At 39.2% G+C, this 6,019-nt stretch overlaps 1 protein-coding gene across 3 annotated transcripts in view; it reads left to right on the forward strand.

Moving 5' to 3' along the window:
- Window positions 1–1,130, forward strand: part of gpcpd1.L (glycerophosphocholine phosphodiesterase 1 L homeolog) — a 51,706-nt gene extending 50,576 nt beyond the window's left edge. For all 3 annotated transcript variants that reach the window (XM_041562339.1, XM_018262145.2, NM_001096666.1), the window contains 1 exon segment: window positions 1–1,130. This exon segment is cut by the window's left edge and continues 309 nt beyond it. The gene's annotated coding sequence lies outside the window, so the exon portion shown is untranslated.
- The last annotated feature ends 4,889 nt before the right edge of the window (window positions 1,131–6,019 follow it).

Below are 6,019 nucleotides of genomic sequence, written 5' to 3' on the forward strand. Positions count from 1 at the left end.
TATTTTGCCTAAATATGTTGGTTGGTCAGAGATCATTATCATTCCTGTACACAATCCTTTTTACACCCAGGAGAATTCACTTCCACTGGTGCATTCAAATAGTTGTAAAATATTCTCTTTTTTTCTCTGTGCAAAATGAATGCAAGACTTAACCAGAGGTACCTCTATGGCAGTGATCTTCTGCTTGTAAGTGCAATACTGAATGTTCATGTAGCAGCTGTCCCCTATATGTCCCCCCTATATGTCCCCCCTATATGTCCCCTATATGCACATTTATTATTGCTCTACTGGAGCGCGTCCTTATGTCTGGCCAGCGCACGTTACCTCAGAAGCAGACTTTGCACAACTACATTATGTCTGTCCCATATTGTCTGAGAATAGAGAACAATGTTGTGCCATACTTGCTGTATCTGTACTGTATATCCCTTCAGATCATGTCTGTGCCTCCAGCCCGTGGCTCTCCTGTTGCTGGCTTGTACAAATGAGGCTAGTGGCCCAACTGTGTATTCATACAGCCACGTCTGGGTATTGCCTACAAATTCAATAACTGTAGAACAAGGGTGCCAATCTCACACAGCCCCCCACAAAATGTGGGGAATCACAAATTCCAGCATTCTAAGCCGAGTGCTGGCAGCTGTAGTAAAAGGGGGTTGTTCACCTTTAAATTAACTGTTAGTAGGATGTAGAGAGGGATATTCTGAGACAATTTGCAATAGGTTTTTATTATTTGAGGTTATTTAGCTTTCTATTCAGCAGCTCTCCAGTTTGTCATTTCATCTGGTTGCTAGGATCTAAATAATCTAGCAACCATGCAATGATTTGAGTGAATAAGAAATAAAAAGGAACGGTAGCAATACATTTGTAGCCTTACAGAGGATTTGTTGTTTAAATGGGGTCGGTGACCCAATTTGAAAGCTACAGATAAAAACTAAATAATGAAGAGGCTTGGAATAGGCCAATTTATAACATACTGAAAGTTAACTTGAGTGAACCACCCCTTTAATGAAAACTATACTCTATTTACAAGAAGGCTGTAAATGTTCTCTTTGATTTACCCTAAGCTTTTTTTATCTTACTCTCTGCACAAACATTCCTTTAACACAGTTTGTATTTATAAATGATTGGCAAGAGTTGTTTGGTGTTGAATTTATTCGGCAGAATAGTGCAAACTGTAACCACTATATGTGCTGTGCTACTGAGGCGTATGGAGCATGCAGCAGAAGCAAGCAACATGGCTACTCCCACGCTCATGTCTACAAACTATGTCCATACTCAAGCTAAACGAATAGGTTAACCACTATAAATAAATAAAACGAATAGGTTAAGCACTGCTAATAAATAGGTATGGGATCCGTTATCCTGAAACCCGTTATCCTGAAAGCTCTGAATTACGGGAAGGCCGTCTCCCATAAATAATACAAATTTATAAAAATGTTTTCCTTTTTCTGTGTAATAATAAAACAGTAACTTGTACTTGATCCCAACTAAGATATAATTAATCCTTATTGGAGGCAAAACCAGCCTATTGGCTTTATTTCATGTTTATATGATTTTCTAGTAGAAAGGTATGAAGATCCAAATTATGGAAAGATTCGTTATCCAGAAAACCCCCAGGTCCCAAGCATTCTGGATAACAGGTCCCATATCTGTAATAATAAAACAGTAACTTGTACTTGATCCCAACTAAGATATAATTAATCCTTATTGGAGGCAAAACCAGCCTATTGGCTTTATTTCATGTTTATATGATTTTCTAGTAGAAAGGTATGAAGATCCAAATTATGGAAAGATTCGTTATCCAGAAAACCCCCAGGTCCCAAGCATTCTGGATAACAGGTCCCATATCTGTAATAATAAAACAGTAACTTGTACTTGATCCCAACTAAGATATAATTAATCCTTATTGGAGGCAAAACCAGCCTATTGGCTTTATTTCATGTTTATATGATTTTCTAGTAGAGATTCAAATTATGGAAAGATCCATTATCTGGAAAACCCCAAGTCCCGAGCATTCTGGATAACAGGTCCCATACAGTTAATAGGTGAAGCAGTACTAACAAATAGTTTTTCATTAATAACAGCTATATAATCACAACATTGATATCTCACTAGCCCAGAAAGAATCTGTTACCCATAGTGCTTTAATTCTGCTCCCCGTGGATAGATAGATATTTAACTGATCTATAAGTATAAATACTACGCTCTGGTGTACAAGTGGTGGTTACCTTAACTACTGGCTGAGCCTTTATAAGTTGCTTTATTAAGAAAACGTGGCCTAATATATTTATTAATAATAATGTAATTGCCTATCCTACTAATATTGGTGCAAGAAGCAGTAACTTGTGATGCCCAGTAACGCACTATATGAGGTTTGTGTTGGGATTATATATTAAATATATGCAAAGTAACACTGGTTTATTTGGTAAAGCAACACTCCACTGATATAATAACTTTGTCCCCCTTGGGGCCCCTCAGAGAACATGATGAGCAGGGCCCAGTCTATGCAACATCAGATATAGAATGTGCTACATAGAAATATTCGTTCTATAGTTGGCCCCTATATTCCCTGCATGGTCTGTCCATTCTTGTTATTTATAAAGCCCAGTGACTCCATGTTGCTCCATCACATTGTCTCGTGTAACATTTCCTCTTTAAAGGCAAAGTATGGAAACGGCACTTCCTTTATACGGAATAAAATCAAGGCTTTTGTTTTCCTTTCACTAGTGGATGTGGATTTTTCAGTAGGAACGTACAGTGGAGAATTCCTTAAAGAAGACTCTTAGTGCAATAGTTTAGTGGATGTTTTTTCTCTGGATCAATGAAAAAATCTTTGGCTTAAACACTGTTACTTTTTGTACTGACTCCACAACCCTGGGTTGGTTAATGAATACTGGGAGGTATAGGTACATTTATTATACAGCAAATTGAGTGTCTTAAAATGTGCAGCATATAGGAAACTGTGATCTTTTTATTTAAGCATTAGTTTACCTACAAATATCAGCTCATTATTATCATTATAATCCCTAAGCAGCACAGGGACAGTAGGGTCAATGTGCTGTTCCCATTAGGAGGTAGGATGGCTAAACACTTGACAAGAGGATAGGGATACGCCATTAACTATCCATCTAAAAAATCTAGCAAGAAGACCAGGGTCAAGGTCCTTCCTCCAGCTTCCATAAAGACTAAAAGCAACAGCCCCTGAGCCATCACATCAACTGCCATAAATGCCTGTCAGGCCAATCTCTATAGACCAGCCTCCTGGCCGCATCCATTAATAAATTGGTTACATTGCAGAAGTCACAGGACAGATCTCCTGCCAGGGCCTCTACCACCATTGCAGCTAATTGACCAGAGCCGACTGAGCAGCATTGTGAGGAGGAAGGGGTATTACATGACTGGGAAGATGAGGAGGCCTTCTATTTCCCCTTCCTACTGAATCTACTCACTAATCACAGGCTGAGGCCCTAAATTCATTATTGGCCGATATCCTCCAATCCCCGGGCATCCAGGAAGAGCAAAAAGAGATAAAAACCATAAACAAATTATTTGGGTCAGTACAAAAGAAATAGATGTTTCTCAGTGCATGAGGCAATCACAGACCCCATTATGAAAGAATGGAAACAACCAGACAAATGTGGGACACCATCCACAAAGTAGATGCTCCAGTAGAGCGACTCACAAAACGAACTACCATTCCCTTAGAGGATGTAACTTCATTTAAGGAACCGATAGACAGAAAGGCTTAGAATCTACTTAAAAACATCTTCACCTGTTCCACTACTACCTTTAAACTGATGATAGCATCGGCATGTATCTCAAAAATGAAAGTTTTATGGCTTGAAGAAGCACTCCCGGCCCATGAGGACCCCGTGTTTGATATGCACTCCCATCTCTCCAAGGTACTCAATGCAGTACATTTTCTATGCAATGGACATTTTACAGTTGAAAGCCAAATCGTCTGGGCTATCAACAGCCGCCAGATGGGCCCAGTGGATGAAAACATTGAGTGCTCATTTATATTAGCATCATGAGGCTTAACATGACATATAGCCACTGATGCCTGCAAGGCCAAGGGGACACGTCTTCTGACACCAATTGACTTAGACTCAAGATCTTCACCAAAAGGCAGAGTAAAGCTGACAAGCCATGTGTCAAGCTGTAACCAACAAGCATCAAGGTTCCCATTTTGTACATTAGTTGTCCTTTTTGGCTAGCCTCTTTGACTATTAGAGATTGCCCACTTACATGAAAAAACACTTCAATGACTAGAGGGGTTTACCAGTCAGGTCCGGACTGAGAATTAAATTAGGCCCTGGCATTTCAGGTACAAAGAGGCCCAATCAGCCCACTAAATACTGACTTTCTATGGGACCTTATAGAAGCCCCTCTGGCATTTGCCAGAACCCACAGATTGCCAGTCCGGGCCTGTTACCAGTAGACCTTTAGCTGGTGATCAGTAGATCTCAAGACACATCTCAACAAACAGCTTGACTAAATTAACCTTCTGTTTCATTCAGATATTTATTCTGTTAAGTTTACACAAGAAAGAGTTGTTTTTTAAATATAATAATATAAATTCTCTTAAAAATTTATATATTTGTTATATTTTTCATGGAACAGAATGCTAACAGTGATATTATGGATATAGATCATAATGGGACAAGATCAATAAAAGTAGGACCCGCATTAGTAAAGTATGGGCACTCCTGTCTTATCCCATCACATTGCCATGTACCAATTCTCTATACCCAGCAAGTTTACCATTTCTTACATTACTTGGCCTTTCAACTTTCCCCCATAAACCATAGTGAGAGAAACCTACCAAGTCCTCTTCATTTCCATATTAGTCAAAGTGGACCAATCACAAGAGGAGATTCCAAGCCATGTCAAACAAAGGCTGTTAACAACATAGCTATTTGACTGGCCTCTTTGGCTATTAGAGATAGCCCACTTACATGAAAAAATATAGATAGAACCAAACACTGGAACTACAAGAACTCTCAGCTCATCACATTGCCACATGTCAATTCTCTATACCCAGCAAGCTTTACGCTTCCCTTTTCTTACATTACTTGGTCTTTCAACCTTCCCCCATAAACCAGAGAGAGAAAACCTACCAAGTCCTCTTTATTTCCATTTTAGCCAAACTTGACCAATCACAAGAGGCATTTTTAAGCCATGTCAAACAAAGTCTGTCTACAACATAGCCCCTTTGACTTTTAGATATTGCCCACTTACAATATAGCCCTTTGACTAGCCTCTTTGACTATTAGAGATTACCCACTTACATGAAGAAATATAGATAGAACCAACCACTTCAATTACAAAAGCTCTCAGTCCATCACATTGCCATGCATCAATTCTCTATACGCAGCAAAATTTGAGCATCTCGTTTCTTACATTACTTGGCCTTTCAACCTTCCCCCATAAACCATAGGGAGAGAAAACCTAACAAGACCACTTCATTTCCATATTAGTCAAAGTTGACAAATCCCAAGAGAAGTATCCAAGCCATGTCAAACAAAGGCTGTTAACAACATGGCTATTTGGCTAACCTCGTTGCCTATTAGAGATTGCCCAATTACATGAAAAAAATATAGCTAGAACCAAACACTTCAATAACAAGAGCTCTCAGCTCATCACACTGCTGCATTTCAACTCTCTATACCTAGCAAACTTCAAGATTACCATTTCTTGCATTACTTGGTCTTTCAACCTTCCCCCATAAACCATAGAGAGAGAAAACCTACCAAGTCCTCTTCATTTCCATATTAGTCAAAGTGGACCAATCACAAGAGGAGTTTCCAAGCCATGTCAAACAAAGGCTGTAATCAACATAGCCCTTTGGCTAGCCTCTTTGACTATTAGAGATTGCCCACTTACATTAATTAAAAGTATAGGAAGAACCAAACACTACAATGGAGAGAGCGCTCAGCCCATCCCCTTGCTATGTACCAATTCTCTATACTCAGCAAGTTTAAAAATTCTTATATTACTTGGCCTTTCAACCTTCCCCCAT

Source organism: Xenopus laevis, chromosome 5L (genome assembly GCF_017654675.1).
Source record: "Xenopus laevis strain J_2021 chromosome 5L, Xenopus_laevis_v10.1, whole genome shotgun sequence".
NCBI classification, from domain to species: domain Eukaryota; kingdom Metazoa; phylum Chordata; class Amphibia; order Anura; family Pipidae; genus Xenopus; species Xenopus laevis.